The sequence below is a fragment of the Ovis canadensis genome, chromosome X, assembly GCF_042477335.2.
Source record: "Ovis canadensis isolate MfBH-ARS-UI-01 breed Bighorn chromosome X, ARS-UI_OviCan_v2, whole genome shotgun sequence".
NCBI classification, from domain to species: domain Eukaryota; kingdom Metazoa; phylum Chordata; class Mammalia; order Artiodactyla; family Bovidae; genus Ovis; species Ovis canadensis.
Genome location: NC_091727.1, coordinates 67,640,986 through 67,661,737, shown reverse-complemented (window position 1 = coordinate 67,661,737; position 20,752 = coordinate 67,640,986). Strand labels below are relative to the sequence as shown.

Genomic DNA, 20,752 nt, shown 5'->3' with positions numbered 1-20,752 from the left:
TATTGGTATTTTTCTTTCTGACATACTTCACTCTATATAATAGGCTCCAGTTTAATCCACCTTATTAGAACTGATTCAAATGCATTCTTTTTAATAGCTGAGTAATATTCCATTGTGTATAAGTACCACAGGCTTTTTATCCATTTGTCTGCCAGTGGACTTCTTGGTTGCTTCCATGTGCTAGCTCTTGTAAACAGTGCTGCAATGAACATTGGGGTACACGTGTCTCTTTCAATTCTGGTTTCCTTGGTGTATATCCCAAGCATTGGGATTGCTGGGTCATATGGGCGTTCTATTTCCAGTTTTTTAAGGAATCTCTGCACTGTTCTCCATAGTGGCTGTACTAGTTTGCATTCCCACCAACAGTGTAAGAGTGTTCCTTTTTCTCCACACCCTCTCCAGCATTTATTGTTTGTAGAATTTTTGGATAGCAGCCATTCTGACTGGCATGAAATGGTACCTCATTGTGGTTTTAATTTGCATTTCTCTGATAATGAGTGATGTTGAACATCTTTTCATGTGTTTGCTAGCCATCTGTATGTCGTCTTTGGAGAAATGTCTGTTTAGTTCTTTGGCCCATTTTTTGATTGGGTCATTTATTTCTCTGGAAATAGTTACAGGAGCTGCTTGTATATTTTGAGATTAATTCTTTGTCCATTGCTTCATTTGCTATTATTTTCTCCCATTCTGAAGGCTATCTTTTCACCTTTTTATAGTTTCCTTCGTTGTGCAAAAGCTTTTCATTTTAATTAGGTCCCATATGTTTATTTTTGCTTTTATTTCCATTACTCTGGGAGGTGGGTCATAGAGGATCCTGCTGTGATTTATGTCAGAGAGTGTTTTGCCTATGTTTTCCTCTAGTAGTTTTATAGTTTTTGCTCTTACATTTAGATCTTTAATCCATTTTGAGTTTGTTTTTGTGTATGGTGTTAGAAAGTGTTCTAGTTTCATTCTTTTACCAGTGATTGACCAGTTTTCCCAGCACCACTTGTTAAAGAGATTGTCTTTTCTCCATTGTATATTCTTGCCTCCTTTGTCAAAGATAAGGTGTCCATAGGTGCATGAATTTATCTCTGGGCTTTCTGTCTTGTTCCATTGATCTATATTTCTCTTTTTGTGCCAGTACCATACTGTCTTAATTAGTATAGACTGAAGCCAGGCAGGTTGATTCCTCCAGTTCCATTCTTCTTTCTCAAGATTGCTTTAGTTATTCAAGGTTTTTTTGTATTTCCATACAAATTGTGAAATTATATGTTCCAGTTCTGTGAAAGATACCATTGGTAGCTTGATAGGGATTGCATTGAATCTGTAGATTGCTTTGGGTAGTATACTCATTTTCACTATATCAATTCTTCTGACCCATGAACATGGTATATTTCTCCATCTATTTGTGTCATCTTTGATTTCTTTCATCAGTGTTTTATAGTTTTCTATATATAGGCCTTTTGTTTCTTTAGGTAGATTTATTCCTAAGTATTTTATTCTTTTTGTTGCAATGGTGAATGGAATTGTTTCCTGAATTTCTCTTTCTATTTTCTTATTATATTCAAGGGATTTCTGTGTGTTGATTTTATATCCTGCAACTTTACTGTATTCATTGATTTAGCTCTAGTAATTTTCTGGTAGAGGCTTTAGGGTTTTCTATGTAGAGGACCATGTTATTTGCAGACAGTGAGAGATTTACTTTTCTTTTCCAATCTGGATTCCTTTTATTTCTTTTTCTGCTCTGATTGCTGTGCCCAAAATTTCCAAAACTATGTTGAATAGCAGTAGTGAGAGTGGGCATCCTTGTCTTGTTCCTGACTTTAGGGGAAATGCTTTCAGTTCTTCCCCATTGGTGATAATGTTTGCTGTGGATTTATCATATATGGCTTTTATTATCTTGAGGTATGTTCCTTCTATTGTGCTTTCTGGAGGGTTTTTATCATAAATGGATATTGAATTTGGTCAAAGACTTTCTCTGTATCTATTGAAATAATTATATGGTTTTTATCTTTAAATTTGTTAATGTGGTATATCACATTGATTGATTTGTGAATATTGAAGAATCCTTGCATCCCTGGGATAAAGCCCACTTGGTCATGATGTATGATCTTTTTAATATATTGTTGGATTCTGATTGCTAGAATTTTGTTAAGGATTTTTGCATCTATGTTCATCAGTGATATTGGCCTGTAGTTTTCTTTTTTTGTGGCATCTTTGTCAGGTTTTGGTATTAGGGTGATAGTGGCATTATAGAATGAGTTTGGCCGTTTACCTTCTGCAATTTTCTGGAAGAGTTTGAGTAGGATAGGTGTTAGCTCTTCTTGAAATTTTTGGTATAATTTAGCTCTGAAACTATCTGGTCCTGGGCTTTTGTTTGTTGGAAGATTTTTTATTACAAGTTGATTTCCATGCTTGTGATGGGTCTGTTAAGATTTTCTATTTCTTCTTGGTTCGGTTTTGGAAGGTTATACTTTTGTAAGAATTCATCCATTTCTTCCAAGTTGTCCATTTTCTTGGCATATAATTGCTGATAGTTGTCTCTTATGATCCTTTGTATTTCTATGTTGTCTGTTGTGATTTCTCCATTTGCATTTTTCTTTTTGTTGATTTGATTTTTCTCCCTTTGTTTTTTGATGACTCTGGCTAATGGTTTGTCTCTTTTATTTATCTTCTCAAAGAAACAGCTTTTAGTGATTTTTGTTATTGTCTCCTTTGTTTCTTTTTCATTTTTTCTGCCCAATTTTTGTGATTTCTTTCCTTCTACTAACCCTGGGGTTCTTCATTTCTTCTTTTTCTTCTTCATTTCTTCTTTTTTCTTGCTTGAGGTGTAAATTTAGATTATTTATTTGATTTTTCTCTTGTTTCCTGAGGTAGGCTTGTATTGCTCTGAACCTTCCCCTTAGCACTGCTTTTACTGAATCCCAAAGGTTTTGGGTTATCGTGTTTTCATTTTCATTCATTGCTATGCATATTTTTATTTGTTTTTTGATTTCTTCTGTGATTAGTTGGTTATTCAGAAGCGTGTTATTTAGCCTCCATATGTTTGTATTGTTAATAGTTTTTTCCTGTAGTTGACATCTAATCTTACTGCATTGTGATCACAAAAGATGCTTTAAATGCTTTCAATTATTTTGAATTTACCAAGGCTAGACGTATGGCCCAAGGTGTGATCTGTACTGGAGAATGTTCCATGTGCACTTGAGCAAAAGGTGAAATTCATTGGTTTGGGTTGAAATCTCCTATACATATCAATTAGGTCTAACTGGTCCATTGTATCATTTAAAGTTTGTGTTTCCTTGCTAATTTTCTGTTTAGTTGATCTATCCACAGGTGTGAGTAAGGTATTAAAGTCTCCCACTATTATTGTATTACTGTTAATTTCTCCTTTCATACTTGTTAGCATTTGCCTTACATGTTGAGGTATCCCTATGTTGGGTGCATATATCTTTATAATTGTTATATCTTCTTCTTGGATTGATTCTTTTTTGTCTCTTCTTCTTGGATTGATTCTTTTTTGTCTCTTCTTCTTGGATTGATTCTTTTTTGTCTCTTTTTTGTCTCTTTTCTTGCCCTTTATTTCAAAGTCTATTTTATCTGATATGAGTATTGCTATTCCTGCTTCCTTTTGGTCTCCATTTGCATGAAATATCTTTTTCCAGGCCTTCACTTTCAGTCTGTATGTGTCCCTTGGTTTGAAGTGGGTCTCTTGTAGACAGCATATATAGGGGTCTTGTTTTTGTATCCGTTCAGTCAGTCTTTGTCTTCTGGTTGGAGCATTCAACCCATTTACATTTAGGGTAATTATTGATAAGTATGATCCCGTTGCCATTTACTTTCTTGTGTTGGGTTCGAGTTTATACATGTTTTCTGTGTTTCCTGTCTAGAGAAGATCCTTTAGCATTTGTTGAAGAGCTGGTTTGGTGGTGCTGAATTCTCTCAGCTTTTGCTTGTCTAAATCTTTTGATTTCTCCTTCATATTTGAATGAGATTCCTGCTGGGTACAGTAATCTGGGGTTGTAGCTTTTTCTCTTTCATCACTTCAAATATGTCCTGCTATTTCCTTCTGGCCTGAAGAGTTTCTACTGAAAGATCAGCTGTTATCCTTATGGGAATCCCCTTGTGTGTTGTTAATTTCTTTTCCCTTGCTGCTTTTAATAGTTGCTGTTTGTGTTTGATCTTCATTAATTTGATTAATATGTGTCTTGGGGTGTTTCACCTTGGGTTTATCCTGTTTGGGACCCTCTGGGTTTCTTGGACTTGGGTGGCTATTTCCTTCCCCATTTTAGGGAAGTTTTCAACTGTTATCTCCTCAAGTATTTTCTGATGGTCTTTCTTTTTGTCTTCTTCTTCTGGGACTCCTATGATTCGAATGTTCGGGCCTTTAACATTGTCCCAGATGTCTCTCAGGTTGTCCTCATTTCTTTTAATTCTTTTTTCTTTTTTCCTCTCTGCTTCATTTATTTCCACCATTCTACCTTCCACCTCATTTATCCTGTCTTCTGCCTCAGATATTCTAATGTTGGTTCTCTCCAGAGTGCTTTTGATCTGAGTTATTGCCTTATGCATTATTGACTGACTCTAATTTTTTATTTCTTCTAGGTCCTTGTTAAACATTTCTTGCATCTTCTCAATCCTTGTCTCTAGTCTATTTATCTGTAACTCCATTCATTGTGTTCCTTTACCTGCCGAATATTTCTCTTCGTTTTCATCTTGTTTAGATTGCTGTGTTTGGGGTGGCTTTTCTGTATGCTGGAAGTTTGTGATTCCTCTTTATTGCAGAGGTTCCTGCCTGTGGGTGGGGTTGGACAAGTGGCTTGTCAGGGTTTCCTGGTTAGGGAAGATTGCACTGGTGAAGCTGGATCTCTTCTCTCTGGAATGTAATGAAGTGTCCAGTAGTGAGTTTTGAGGTTTGGTTTGACTTTAGGCAGCCTGTATTTTAATGCTCAGGGCTATGTTCCTGTGTTCCTGGAGAATTAGCGTGGTATGTCTTGCTCTGGAACTTGTTGGCTCTTGGGTGGAGCTTGGTTTCAGTGTAGGTATGTAGGCTTTTGGGCTTCCCTGGTGGCTCAGCTGGTAAAGAACCCGCTCTTATCAATTAATGTTCCCTGGATTCAGGCGTTTTCTGGTGTTCTCAAGTTTTGGATTTAAGCCTCCTGCCTCTGGCTTTCAGTCTTATTCTTACAGTAGCCTCAAGACTTCTCCATCTATATAGCACTAATGATAAAACATCTAGGTTAATAGTGAAAAGATTATCCACAGTGAGGGACACCCAGAGAGGTTCACAGAGTTACATGGAAGAGGGAGATAGAGGTGACCAGGAGGGGAAGAGGGGAAATCTGAAGGGGCGAGAGCAATCTAGCCAGTAATCAGTTCCCTATGTGCTCTCCACAGTCTGGAACACACAGAGAGGTTCACAGAGTTACATAGAGAAGTAAAGAGGGAGGAGGGAGATAGACATTACCAGGAGGAGAAGAGGGGCAGTCAAAAGGGGAAAGACCAGTCTAGCCAGAAATCAGTTCCCTAAGTGTTCTCCACAGCCTAGAACACCCAGAGAGATTCACAGAGTTAGGTAGAGAAGAGAAGGCAGAGGGAGGAGATGGAGGTAACCTGGGGGAGAACTGTGAGAGTCAAAAGGGGAGAGAGCTGTCAAGCCAGTAATCACACCCCTAAGTAAAAATGGGTACTGAAGATTAGATTCTTAAAGGTACAAAATGATAACAAATACCGAAAAGCAAAGATTAAAAATCTAGAGTAGAGGTTAGACTCTCAAAAATACAATATTAAAAATATAAAACCAAATCAATAACAAAAACTATAAAATATGTATGTGAAATTTGGTTTAAAAATACGGTCTTTTTTTTACAAGGTAATAGTAAGGTTATAAAAATGAAAATTAAAGGAGTAATAAAAAATTTAAAAATTTGTAAGTCTCTTCAGTGTCTACTTTCTGCCCTGACACAAGGGGGCGAAGGTGGTCACTTATTTAGGCTCTCTTGTTCAGTCGTGCTGTGGGGAGGGAGGAACACTGCAAAAAAATATCACTGGCGTGTGTGTGGAGTTCTCACAGTGTGTGGACCACACTGGGTTTGCCCCAGCTCATGGTGCCTGTGCTTTCCCCGTCTACACTGCTCAGGCTCCAGGTTGCTCTGAAGGGGAACTGCAATCACGCCCTGGATTGCATGCACTTCCCAGGTCTAAGCTGCTCAGTTTCAGGTTCTCAAGTACTCCACAAAGGCACAGACTCTGTTGGGCCTGCGTTTTGTGCCCTTCCCAGGTCCGAGGAGCTCAGGCCACCAGGTGCTTGGCGAGTGCACTATCCCAGGTGTGTGGTGCTTCTTATCACCTTTCTGGTCTCAGCTGATTTCAGGCTGTGACCCTCCAGGCATATGTCAACCGTCCAGGATCCTATGAAGACTTGGTTAGCAAACGGGAGCCTGCTCACAGTTTGGAGGATGCTGTCTCTGGGGCCAAGATTGCCTTTCACCTTCCGTCTCTGGCTGTCGTCCACCTGCCTTTCTGCCTCTGGCAGGGCAATGGGCCCGTCCACAGCCAGCTAGCTTTCCCCTGGTATTTGCTGAATCCTTTGTTCTGTGAGCCGGCTAGGCTGTGACTTAGGTTAGAGCTGTTTGCGGGAAATTTCTCTCTTTCTCTCTCTCTTTTTTTTTTTTCTATCTCTTTCTCTTTTTTTTTTCTCTCTCTCTGGCTATCCCACAGTTTGGGTTGCTATCTCATGTTGGCTCCTTCAGATTGTCCTCAGGGCATTCAGGCTTGGTCCTTACCCTAAGCATACAACCCATGCCTCCCCACCGCTCGCTGTGGCAGATGCGAGCATCTGGGCTCTTTCTCCACTGGGAGTAGTAGTTAAGGCATATATTCTGTGGATTTTCCCCCCCTCCCAGTTATGTTGCCCTCTGAGATTCCATAACTCCCCACAGACCTGCCGGTGAGAGAGTGGTGTATGGAAACTCCTCCCCGGTATGGGTCTCCATCCCTAACTTTTTTGTCTATCTTTTTGTCATTTATATTTTGTCCTACCTACTTTCAAAGAGAATGGGTGCCTTTTGGGGTGCCTGGTGTCCTCCGCCAGTGTTCAGAAGTTATTTTGTGGAAGTTGCTCAGCATTCAAATGATTTTTTGATGAATATATGGAGGAGAACATGGTCTCCCTGTCCTATTCCTTTGCCATCTTAGGACCGGCCCCCAGAATTTTTTTTTTTAATGGCAAAACTTGTTTAGGTGGTATGCTTTAGGGTTGTCACCTGAGTTGCTCAGTATATTATACTGCTTTACATGCAGAGCTTTTCATTGTTTATTTTTAGTTCAGTGTTGCTATTTAGACTGGGCATATTCTAATAGTATTAACCATTTAGCCTTCATTTGCTCCTCCAGTTTACTGCGTGGAACTTTGTTAACTAGCAAAATAATTTGATATTAAGATCTGTCAACCATGGACTGATTGGTTCTGGAGGTCCTGTTACTTGCTATATTATGAAACTACAGTCCCATGGTTTGTTATACTACCAATATTAATTTAATCATGATTAAAAAAATGTATCCCTGAGTTTTATATTGGTGAATGGTCATTATTTTTGTCTTGCTGCTACTTCTCTGCTAGATCATCATTTAGCCCAGCTGTATTATGGGATCATCTTTTGACTTCATGGTGTCACTGAAAGGCTTACATGTGCTACTGGATGAAAATATTTCAGTGGTAAGACTAATCTCCATGTGGTATTTTATCTCAAATCTTTTCTAACATGCTTCATGTTATGTGTAACACATATTGGGAAGTTTGATGCTGGCACACTTAATTTACCTTAACTTATGGCCAAAATACTGGTAACCATTATTTGGTGTCAGTCTGGGTTTATAGCTAATAAGGGTCATTTCAGTTTTGTAATAACAAGATTAAATGTTCTTTAGTAAGAACACTGATGTTAACAACCCTGCTAAACAGTGCAACTCTGAATAAGGCAGTTAACTTCTTTAAAAACGAAACAAGGCAACTATATTGTGACATAGTTAATATACTATAAAAGTTACCCTTTTAGAGTTTCAGTAGTTTTTTGTATATTCAGTGTTCTGCAACCATCATTACTGTCTTACTGTAAGACATTCCTCATTTTCCGTTTGCTAACCCTGGAAACCACTGATCTAACTTTTTGTTCCTATGAACTTGTCTCCTCTAGTCATTCATATGAATGGAATCATACAATATGTAACATTTGTGTTTGGCTTCTTTTACTTAACATGTTTTGGTGATTTAGATGCTGCTATGTGGTATCAGCATATTGGGCCCCTACCAACCTGGGGAGTTCATATTTCAGTGTCCTATCTTTTTGCCTTATCATACTGTTCATGGGTTTCTCAAGGCAAGAATACTGAAGTGGTTTGACATTGCCTTCTCTAGTGGACCACGTTTTTTCAGAACTCTCCACCATGACCTATCCTTCTAGGGTGGCCCTGCACAAGCATGGCTCATAGTTTCATTGAGTTAGACAAGACTGTGGTCCATGCCATGAAACAAGGCAAATTGGAAGTCGTCAAACAGGAGATGGCAAGAGTGAACATCACCATTTTAGGAATCAGCAAACTAAAATGGACTGGAATGGGTGAATTTAACTGAGATAATTATTGTATCTACTACTGTGGGCAAGAATCCCTTAGAAGAAATAGAGTAGCCATCATAGTCAACAAGAGTCCAAAACACAGTACTTGGATGCAATCTCAAAAATGACAGAATGATCTCTGTTCGTTTCCAAGGCAAACCATTCAGTATCACAGTAATCCAAGTCTGTGTCCTGACAGGTAATGCTGAAAAAGTTGAATGGTTCTATGAAGACCTCCAAGACCTTCTAGAACTAACACCCCAAAAAAATGTCCTTTTCATTTTAGGGTACAGGAATGCAAAAGTAGGAAGTCAAGAGATACGTGGAGTAACAGGCAAATTTGGCCTTGGAGTTCAGAATGAAGCAGGGCAAAGGCTAATAGAATTTTGCCAAGAGAACACACTGGTCATAGCAAACACCCTATTCTGACAACACAAGAGAAGACGCTAGAGTCTTCAGACTGTACAGACATTACCAGACGGTCAGTATTGAAATCAGATTGATTATATTCTTTGCAGCCAAAGATGGAGAAGCTCTATACAGTCAGCAAAAACAAGACTGGGAGCTGACTATGGCTCAGATCATCAACTCTTTATTGCCAAATTCAGAGTGAAATTGAAGAAGTAGGGAAAACCACAGACCATTCAGGTATGACCTAAATAAAATCCTTTAGAATTATACAGTAGAAATGACAAATAGATTCAAAGGATTAGATCTGATAGACAGAGTCCCTGAAAAACTATGGAGGGAGATTCATGACATTGTACATGAGGCAGTGATCAAGACCATCCCGCCAAAAAGAAATGCAAAAAGGCAAAATGATTGTCTGAGGAGGCCTTATGAATAGCCATGAAAAGAAGAGAAGCAAAAGGCAAAAGAGAAAAGGAAAGATATACTCATTTGAATGCAGAGTTCTAAAGGATAGCAAGGAAAGATAAGAAAGCCTTCCTCAGTGATCAATGCAAAGAAATAGAAGAAAACAATAGAATGGGAAATAACAGAGAGCTTTTCAAGAAAATTAGAGATACCAAGGGAACATTTCATGCAAAGATGGGCACAATAAAGGACAGAAATGGTATGGACCTAACAGAAGCAGAAGATACTAAGGAGAGGTGGCAAAAATACACTGAAGATCTATAGAAAAAAGATATTCATCACCCAGACAATCATGATGATGTGATCACCCACCTAAAGCCAGACATCCTGGAATGTGAAGTCAAGTGGGCTTTAGGAAGCATCGCTACAAACAAAGCTAGTGGAGGTGATGGAATTCTAGTTGAGCTATTTCAAATTCTAAAAGATGATGCTGTGAACGTGCTGCACTCAATATGCCAGCAAATTTGGAAACCTCAGCAGTGGCCACAGAACTGGAAAAGGTCAGTTTTCATTCCAGTTCCAAAGAAACATAATGCACAATTGCACTAGTCTTACACGCTAGCAAAGTCATGCTCAAAATTCTCCAAGCCAGGCTTCAGTAGTATGTGAACCGTGAACTTTCAGATGTTCAAGCTGCATTCAGAAAAGGCAGAAGAACCAGAGATCAAATTACCAACATCTGTTGGATCATCGAAAAAACAAGAGAGTTCCAGAAAAGCATCTCTTTCTGCTTTATTCACTATGTCAAAGCCTTTGACTGTGTGGATCACAAGAAACTGTGGGAAATTCTTCAAGAGATTGGAATACCAGACCACCTGTCCCGCCTCCTGAGAAATTTGTATACAGATCAAGAAGCAACAGTTAGAACTGGACATGGAACAACAGACTGATTCCAAATTGGGAAAGGAATACGTCAAGTCTGTGTAATGTCACCGTGCTTATTTGACTTATATGCAGGTACATCATGAGAAATGCTGGACTGGATGAAGCACAAGTTGGAATCAAGATAGCTGGGAAAAATATCAGTTGCTTCAGATATGCAGATGATACCACCCTTGTGGCAGAAAAGCACTTTCTCTTGATGAAAGTGAAAGAGGAGAGTGAAAAAGTTGGCTTAAAACTCAACATTCAGAAAACTAAGATCATGGCATCTGGTCCCATCACTTTATGGCAAATAGATGGAGAAACAGTGGAAACATTTATAGATTTTATTTTTGGGGTGCTCCAAGATCACTGCAGATGGTGACTGCAGCCATGAAATTAAAAGATGCTTGCTCCTTGGAAGAAAAGTTATGACCAACCTACACAGCATATTAAAAAAAAACAGAGACATTACTTTGCCAACAAATGTCCATCTAGCTAAGCCTATGGTTTTTCCAGTAGTCATGTATGGAAGTGAGAGCTGGTCTATAAAGAAAGCTGAGCACCAAAGCATTGGTGCTTTTGAACTGTGGTGTTGGAGAAGACTCCTGAGAGTCCCTTGGACAGGAGGGAGATAGAATAAGTCCATCCTAAAGGAAATCAGTCCTGAATATTCATTGGAAGGATTGATGTTGAAGCTGAAACTCTAATACTTTGGCCACCTGATGTGAAGAACTGACTAATTTGAAAAGACCCTGATGCTGGGAAGGATTGAAGGCGAGGAGAAGGGGACGACAGAGGATTAGATGGTTGGATGGCATCACCAACTCAATGGACATGAGTTTGTGTAACTCTGGGAGTTGGTGATAGATAGGGAGACCTGGCATGCTGCAGTCCACGGGGTCGCAAAGAGTCGGACACAAGTGAGCGACTGAACTGAACTGAACTGAACTCATGTAGTGTCAGATGCCAGGGCACAGGATGACACAGACCGTTCCCACCTGCAGCGCACACTTAGGGAATGGGGGTGGGGGACAGACATGCAAAACAACCTCTGTCTAATAAGAAAATTGCTGTAATGAAGCAGAATATAAAATGCAGTGGGGATATCAACAGCACACCACTGTCTCAATTGAGTTGAGTGAATTTTTGTCCATTTACTCTTCAAGGAGGAGATATGCTTGTGTCCACATCACCCAGCTTCTCCATCATATATGACGTTTTTCCAAGTGCCTCTCATTAAGATTGGGCTTCCCAGGTGGCTCAGTGGTAAAGAATTCCCCTGCCAATGCAGGATATGCTGGTTCAATCCCTAGGTTGGGAAGATCCACTGAAGGAGGAAATGCCAACCCGCATCAGTATTCTTGCCTGGAAAAGTCCATGAACAGAGGAGCCTGGCAGGCTATAGTCCACAGGATCTGAGAGAGTAAAACACAACTGAGTGATAGAACACACACATAGTATATGTTAGTACTTCATTCCATTTTTTAGCTGAATAATATTCCACTTTATGGATTAACCTTGTTTTATCCATTCATCATTTGAACGATATTTTGGGTTTTGTGTGGACATTTTCCTCGGTTATTTACTTCGTGTTACAATTGCTTTGTAATATGGCAACTCTCCGTATACTCTTTTGAGTAATTGACAGGCTACTAAAGTAACTGCATCATTTTATATTTTCACCAAGAAATTTATGAGGATGTCAGTTTGTCTCCATTCTCACTTTTCTTTTATAAATGGCCATCCTGGTGGATGTTAAGTATAGTTGACTCTCGAACAGCACAGGGGTTGGGAGCACTGATCCTCCTCACAATGCAAAATCTACATATAACTTACAGTGAGCCCTCCATATATGACTATTCCTCCTGAGGTTCCTCATGTGCATGGATTATCTAGTACTACAATATTTAATATTGTAAAAAAATCCACCTATAAATGAACTCATGTAGTTCAAACCCATGTTGTTCAAGGAACATCTGTATCTTGTATCTCATGTGGTTTTGCCTAGTATATCTCTGTTGAGCAACTTTTTATATGCTGGTTGGCCATTTGTATTTCTTTGGAGAAATGTATATTCAAATTGTATGTTCACTAGAATTGAGTTATATATCTTTTTATATGTTGTTTACATTTTCATTCATAATAAATTCTTTTTTTAAAAATTTTATTTTTTAATTGAAGGATAATTGCTTTACAGAATTTTGTTTTCTTTCAAATATCAGCAGGAATCAGTCAGGTGCACCCATGTCCCCTCCCTCCCGAACCTCTCTCCCATCTCCCTCCCCATCCTACCCTTCTAGATTGTTACAGAGCCCCTGATTGAGTTCCCTGAGTCATACAGTAAATTCCCATTGGCTATCTGTTTTACATATCATATTGTAAGTTTCTATGTTACTCTCTCCATACATCTCACCCTCTCCTTCCTTCCCTCCCCCATGTATATAAGTCTGTTCTTTTTATCTGTTTCTCCATTGCTGCCCTGCAAATAAATTCCTCAGTACCATCTTTCTAGATTCCATGTACATGCATTAGGGTGCAATATTTATATTTCCCTTTCTGACTTACTTCCCTCTGGATAATAGGCTCTAGGTTCGTCCACCTCATTAGAACTGACTCAAAGGCATTCCTTTTTATGACTGATAGTCCATTGTATATATGTATCTCAACTTCTTTGTACATTCTTCTGTCAATGAACATCTAGGTTGATTCCATGTTCTAGGTATTGTAAGTAGTGCTGCAATGAACACTAGGGACATATGTCTTTTTCAACTTTGGTTTCCTCAGGGTATACGCCTAGCAGTGGGATTGCTGGCTCATATGGTGGTTTTATTGCTAGCTTTTTAAGGAATCTCCATACCATCTTCTATTGTGGATGTATCAATTTGCATTCCTACCAGCAATGCAAGAGTGTTCCCTTTTCTCCACACCCTCTCCAGCATTTATTGTTTGTAGACTTTTTTATGATGGCCATTCTGACTGGTAAGAGGTGGCCATCTTGTAGTTTTTATTTCCATTTCTGTAATAATGAATGATGTTGAGCATCTTTTCATGTGTTTGTTAGCCATCTGTATGTCATCTTTGGAAAAATGTCTGTTTAGGTCTTTTTCCCACTTTTTGATTGGGTTGTTTGTTTTTCTGGTATTGAGTTGTATAAGCTGCTTGTATATTTTGGAAACTAATTATTTGTCAGTTGTTTCCTTTGCTATCATTTTCTCCCATTCTGAGGGTTGTCTTTTCACCTTGTTTCTACTTTCCTTTGCTGTGCAAAAGCTTTTAACTTTAATTAGGTCCCACTTGTTTATTTTTGGTTTTATTTCCATTACTCTAGGTAGTGGGTCATAGAGGATCTTGCTTTGATGTATGTCATCAAGTGTTCTGCCTATGTTTTCCCCTAAAAGTTTTATAGTTTCTGGTCTTACATTTAGACCTTTAATCCATTTTGAGTTTATCTTTGTGTATGGCATTAGGAAGTGTTCTAATTTCATTCTTTTACACATTGCTGTCCAGTTTCCCCAGCACCACTTACTGTAGAAGTTGTCTTTGCCCCATTGTATATTCTTGCCTCTTTTGTCAGGGCCAGAGGAGCCTGGTGGGCTGCTGTCTATGGGGTCGCACAGAGTCAGACACAACTGAAACGACTTAGCAGCATAGACTCATGGGTTTATCTCTGGGATCTCTATCCTGTTCCATTGGTCTATATTTCTGTTTTTGACAGTACCATACTGTCGTGATGACTGTAGCTTTGTAGTAGTCTGAAGCCAGGAAGGTAGATTACTCGAGCTCCATTCTTCTTTCTCAAGACTGCTTTGACTATTCAGGATCTTTTGTATTTCCATATGAATTGTGAAATTTTCTGTTCTAGTTCTGTGGAAAATGCCATTGGTAATATAATAGGGATTGCATTGAGTCTGTAGATGGCATTTGGTAATTTAGTCATTTTCACAATATAGCAAAGATTAATAACACTAAAAGCTGGTTCTTTGAGAAGATCAACTAAATTGACAAACCACTAGCCAGACTCATCAAGAAAAAAAAGAGAAAAATCAAATCAACAAAATCAGAAATGTAAAAAGAGAGGTTACAACAGACAACACTAAAATACAAAGGATCATAAGAGAATATTATGAGCAACTACATGCTAATAAAATGGACAACATAGAGGAAATGGACAGATTTTTAGAAAAGTTGAACTTCCCAAGACTGAACCAGGAAGAAATAGAAATTATGGACAAGCCAATTTTTACTGAAATTGAAACTGTAATAAAAAAGTCTCCCAAATACAAAAGCCCAGGGCCAGATGGTTTCACAGGGAAATTCTATCAAACATTTAGAGAAGAGCTAATGCCTGTGTTTCTGAAACTCTTTCAAAAAACTTCAGAGGAAGGAACACTGCCAAACTCATTCCACGTGGCCACAATCACCCTGATACAAAAACAGGCAAAGACAACGAAAAAAAAATTACAGGCCAGTATCACCATTGAATATAGGTGCAAAAATCCTCAATGAAATTCTAGCAAACAGAATTTGACAACATGTTAAAAAGCTCATACACCATGATCAAGTCACGTTTATTCGAGGGATGCAAGGATTCTTCAATATATGCAAATCAATCAATGTGATACACCATATTAACAAATTGAAAGATTAAAAACTATATGATCATCTCAATAGATGCAGAAAAAGCCTTTGAAAAAAAATTCAGCACCCATTTGTGGTAAAAGCACTTCAATAAATGGGCATAGAAGGAAACTGCCTCAACATAATAAAGGTATATATGATAAGCCCACAGCAAATATTATTCTCAGTGGTGAAAAACTGAAAGCATTCAGTCTAAAATCAGAAACAGGACAAGCGTGTCCACTTTCACCACTATTATTCAACGTAGTTTTGGAAGTCCTAGCTATGGCAATTAGAGAAGAAAAATAAAAGGAATCCAGATAGGAAAAGAAGTAAAACTCACTATTTGCAGATGACATGATACTATACATAGTAAACCCAAAACAAACTATCAGAAAATTACTAGAGCTAATCAGTGAATTTAGCAGTCATGGGATACAGGGTCAGTACACAGAAATCACTTGCATTTCTACTGATTTAAAAATGCTTCTTCCATCCTGCAAGCTTCTGGGAACTCTGTTTATTGTTTCTAGCATATATAACCATTAAAAATCTTCAAACCCTCCAGTATAGAGGTAACTGATTTTGTTTTCACTACAAAAAGTTTAGAGTCTCAGAGAGATAAGAATCCTTTTCCACTTGATGGTTTTGCTTCAGTTTTAAGAGCAGCTCCCTAAGAGGGAGCTAAAGGAGACCATCTAGGGTACAGAGAGGTTTAGGTCCTATGAAAAGTTTAAGTTTAGGTCCTATGAAAAGCATTAAAGGAATTAGAGTCATTTAGATTCTGGGAAACAACTCCAAAATGGAGTTTGTTTTCAGATGTCTTATGAAGTCAAGGATAGTTGGTTTTGTTGCATAAAGGCAATTCTAGTTAATGGAGTAATAGATTCAAGAAGGTCCAAAGATGAAAATACTTTTGGAAGTAATAACCTAGTGGAATTTGAGAATCTCCCCACATGAAAGGTTTGATTACATGCACTTTAAGGTCACATTTAAGGAAGAAATGTAAGGCTTTAGGTAGCAGGTCATAGAAGATACCTTGGGTTATGTGGTTCTACTTGGTGGCCTTTAAAGCTTTAAAAGTATTTCTTCCTTCATGTTCAAGGGTCACCTGGGAAGCAGGCCACTGGAAAATGAGTTATATTGTACAATGTCTACTAATGAATAGGAATGAAATAAGGCCTCAGCAGTTGTCCAGAGAGTCTCTGGTCTCTGGGAGCCACCATTCTCTCATGGGCTCAGAGTGATGGCTCTTGATTATAACATAGGTTGTAGATTTAGAACTTCAAGGATGGAAGGACCTTAAAAATCTCATATCTAAAACAGCTTATTTTAATTTGACCCTAATTCGAGTCCTTTTATAATATACCCAAGAAACAGTCTTTTAGCCTCCAAGTAAGGGCACTTAGTGGTGGGGAACTCCCTGAGTTAGTTTGACTCTTCTTTTAAGAGCTCTTTGCAACATTGAGCTAAAATGTATCTTTCTACAGTTTCAACTCACTCATCACATTTGTATTATGCCCCAGTTCAAGAATATTGCTTTATTGTTCTCTCTTCTGCATCTTCAGCTTCTCTCTGCCGTCTTTTTGCTGCCATACACTGTGCTGGGTGATGGGGATATGGAGATGAATTAGACATGATTCCTGCCCTCAAGGAGTTCTCAGCCTAGTGAGAGTTCGACATATACACAGAGAATTACAACAGTATGGTATGCTCTACAATGGAGGTATGTACAAGATACTGTGGGATTCAGAAGAGAAATCATTTGACTGAATCTGGACATGCAGAGGTTAGAGGAACTGATGATTAAGTTGAATCTCAAAAAAAGTAAAGGTTGACTAAGCAGAAAAAGTATGGAGATTAGAAATAGAATGATGAATTCGGAATTACAGTTAGTTCATGAAATTAGGTTGTAAATATGGGCTGGGAAGAGAGCTTTATATAGTGTGAAATGAATCAAGTGAAAGTGAAGTTGCTCATTTGTGTCACTCTTGTCGTGTGTGACCCCATGGACTGTAGCTCGCCAGGCTTCTCCGTCCATGGGATTTTCCAGGCGAGAGTACTGGAGTGGATTGCCATTTCCTTCTCTAGAGGATCTTCCTGACCCAGGGATTGAACCCGGGTCTCCCACATTATAGGCAGACACTTACTGTCTGAGCCACCAGGGAAGTCTAATTTTGAATCAAAGCAAATTAAATTTGGATTTCATTTTGAGTGTTTTAAGAAGGGGATGCTTTTGATGGTCACTGTGGTGGTAGTAAGTTATGGAAGATTTTCAGATCTAGACAGGGAGATCAGTTAGAAGGATACTATAGTAGTTAAGATGATAAATGATCTAAGGCTGGAAGGAGTGACAATGAAGATAACCTCTTAAATACAATATTAAAGAAATTATAGATATAATTAGAACATGGGAAAATTTAGGCTTTCAGACTGGCAAATGGGTATCCTCCATCCACATCTAGACCTTCATGAAAGATCCTTGCATGTTTTTTTATATAGGTGTTGCCATTGGTTCCTTCAAGACCAGGGCTTGGCTGCACAGATTTTGCAAGTTCCTTTAGGGGGTGGGGCAGCCATATGTGAAATGTTCACTCTAAGAAAGACAACTGAAGAGCCAAAGACTTCTCATAGTGTTACTAAGTTCTTGATCCTTCTCATCAGTAGCAGGGCTACCCACACTGTCATGTATCTTCCAAAATATTTTTTACCAAAACTGGAGGCTTTTATATTTAAAACCCTCTCAGGGAAGAAATGGCCTTGGTTGTTATTGTCTCAATGCTTTGTTTAAGGATTTTTAATGTTTATGGTTATATCTCCTGGTTAAAAATATTTACAATAATTAAAAATATAAATATATCCTGAATTTATTTTCTTGTTTCTCAAAGCAATATAAATACAATATTTGGCAAATTCTCTCCTTAAGGCTCAGAGGATTCAGAGAATGGCTTTCTGTGACTAGAATTATTGATTGGAGAGTATGTTTAAGTAGACCTTTTGTATTTTCCGTGAACCTTATCTAACTAGCCATGCTGAAGAGCAGTGGAAGGGAGAAGGGTTGGAAGAGGAAGCCCTGAGCAGGACAGCAAAACAGTACAGTGACAGTTGGAGCCTTGCACTCAGATCTAGTCTCATACTTACCAATGTAGTTTTGAGCATGGTTTTTCACCTCTCTGTGTTACTTTATTTCTTCTTATGTAAAATAGAATTAGTGATATCTTTTTGCAATGATGAGTGGGGGTGGGAATATAAGGATTTAATGGGATTATTTGTATAAATTGCTTGGAACAGATGTGGGATATGCTGAATGCTATATGAACTGTAGTTTTTGTTGATAATGATGTTGACCTTGACAAGGATTTTAAAAACATAGTTAACTAAAGGTACTTAACATTTTATATTGTCAATAAGGATGTTGGGGTTTGCAAAAGTAAAGCTACCTGATCTCAAGGTTTTCAGTGGCATGCTAGAGGGAAGTCACTTTTCTGCTGGTTTTTTTTTTTTTTTTCCCCTCTGCCAAATAGGTTGGGAAACCAGATGACTTTTGTCCATGCCCTGATCACTAATCTATTGCATTTGCTCTTATTTCCAAATATAAAACTGTTGAAATTTTGTATAATACCTAAACTGAATAAAGTTATCCTAAAAAATGTAGAAAAATACTTTGGAATTGGTCAAAACTGGATTTGAAACCTATTACTAGCTATGTGATCTAAGGCATGTTACTTAACCTAATTGAACCTCAGCTTCTTCATCTAATATATAATAATTAATTTGCAGGGTGTTCATGAGGATATTGTAAAGTGTGTGTTATAAGCACGCTATAAATTACAGCTATCATTGTTAGTTCTTGGGACATTCACCGCATGACAGAAACAACAGCAGGCCCTGGTGGCTGGGAGGACTTCATGGATCCAACAGCAACCTGAAGAAATCCTACTCGGATGGATATAATACAACCTGCTAAGTGTCCTAGCACTTATCAGGTTGTATTATCATTGTCCGTGTCTATGGCTCTCGTCTACCAGACTCTAAATTCCTTACAGGCAAGGACAGTGCCTTATTCATCTTTGTATTCGCAGTGCCTAATTCGGTGCACATTGTAGGCCTCATTAAATGTTTGTTGAATGAAAAAATGAATCATCAACAGACATTAATTGGGCGCCTGCTCTGTGATCTCCATGGGCTCATCTTGTCCCCGCCAGTTGCCTACAACGTCCAAGCTGTCTTCAGTATGCTTTCTTCTGAAGCTCACTCCTGTCTTCTAATTCTTTTGCCAAGGACTTCTCTGTGTAGTGCAAAGACAGCAAATATACTTCATCTCAAGTACCATCTCCAATTGATTGATAGTACCTGTCTTTATTATGTTCTATAAAAACAGTTCTGAAGCCAGGTGTCAACTCAGTATGAAAGAGGATTATAACTAATTAGTGATGTTTGCTGGGGGTGGGGAAAGGGGATTAGCAGCATACATGCCATATATATGTCATATTTAATATTGTGTTTTCCATGAAATACTCTGTTTCCATGTCTGTATTTTAGTCTTGGCTACTTGCAGATGTTGCATTGCTGCCGCTGCCACCACTGCTGTTACTACACTACACTTGCTACGAGTTGTTCCTTGGGTAGGACTGGAGTGATCATTGATCAGAAACTCATCCTCACAGTCTGGGGTTTGCTCCTGTTGCTGGTATTCACAGTTTTCCCCTTTCAACTTTACCTCAGCTAACCCCTTACCTACATTAACAGGTAGGCCTTTAGTTTATGTTCACCACTCAACAGGCTCATATTTCCTTTTTCTTATTTACTGTGATTAATCATTATTGCTTCATGAGAAGCCTTCTTTCTATTAGAAGATGTGACAACTAGAATACAAGTTAAACCATTCCATCAAGGCCCTACAGTGAATCATATAAGCTCCCTTTTAATATAGGAGAAAATTGAGCATACTCACACACTATAAGGCAGGGAGAAGGGAAACATTTGTACATATGGGACAGAGATGATAACATATGGCTCTTAGAACATAGGTGGAGGGTTAGCCTTAGATCAAAGGAGTTACCTCTTTACTGGGGCATAGTGATAAGAATAGGAGTTAGAAACAGTACCTGATAAGGGTGTTGGAGATTTGTAATTGTAGAGGTGGGTGAAAGGAAGCTGACCAGGGACAAGATTACAGAGACAAGAGTCTTAAGAAATACCCGGGCCATATCAAAGAGCAACTAGTTGGAAACTTGATTAGAGACTCAGGAAAAGAAAAGGTAATCTTGGGCCATTGTCACAAGTATCATGTGGTTGCCTAGAATTGATTTTGCTTGATTGAGGGATAGGGGCTTCTCAGGTGGCTCAGTGGTAAAGAATCCGCCTGCCAGTGTAGGAGCCACAGGAGATGCAGGTTTGATCCCTGGGTCGAGAAGATCCCCTGGAGGAGGGCATGACAACCCATTCCAGTATTCTTGCCTGGAGAATCCCACAGACAGAGGAGCATGGTGGGCTACAGTCCAGAGGGTCACAAAGAGTCAGACATGATTGAATGAGCATGATTGAGGCATGGACAGCTAGCAAGAGAAAAGTTACACACCAATAGATTTGAGGATCCAGACTGTATATGGAAGGAAGGTCAGAGTCTACATAAAAAAAGTGGCCTTAGTATGATCAAGATGGGTGCTGAGTCTTTGGGAAACTGGTATGATAGGATCTATATCAGAGACTGAACTTTGGAATGGTAAAATTTAAAAACTGGAGTGATCAAGATACCCGTGATGCTAGTATGTCAGATGGTTGTTTACTTGGGTATTGAA

At 38.7% G+C, this 20,752-nt stretch overlaps 1 non-coding gene across 50 annotated transcripts in view; it reads left to right on the top strand.

Moving 5' to 3' along the window:
• Positions 1 to 20,752, top strand: part of LOC138931086 (uncharacterized) — a 74,749-nt gene that overhangs the window by 50,550 nt on the left and 3,447 nt on the right. For 14 of the 50 annotated variants that reach the window (XR_011446364.1, XR_011446360.1, XR_011446368.1 and 11 more), the window contains 2 exons: positions 16,520 to 16,677; positions 19,494 to 19,700. The exons of 14 other annotated variants lie outside the window; for them this stretch is intronic. This is a non-coding gene — a transcript (uncharacterized protein). Of the gene's footprint in view, positions 1 to 7,600; positions 7,697 to 16,519; positions 16,678 to 18,731; positions 19,701 to 20,752 lie in introns of those variants that run through there. 22 more of the 50 variants (XR_011446383.1, XR_011446369.1, XR_011446367.1 and 19 more) reach the window with 6 other exon arrangements.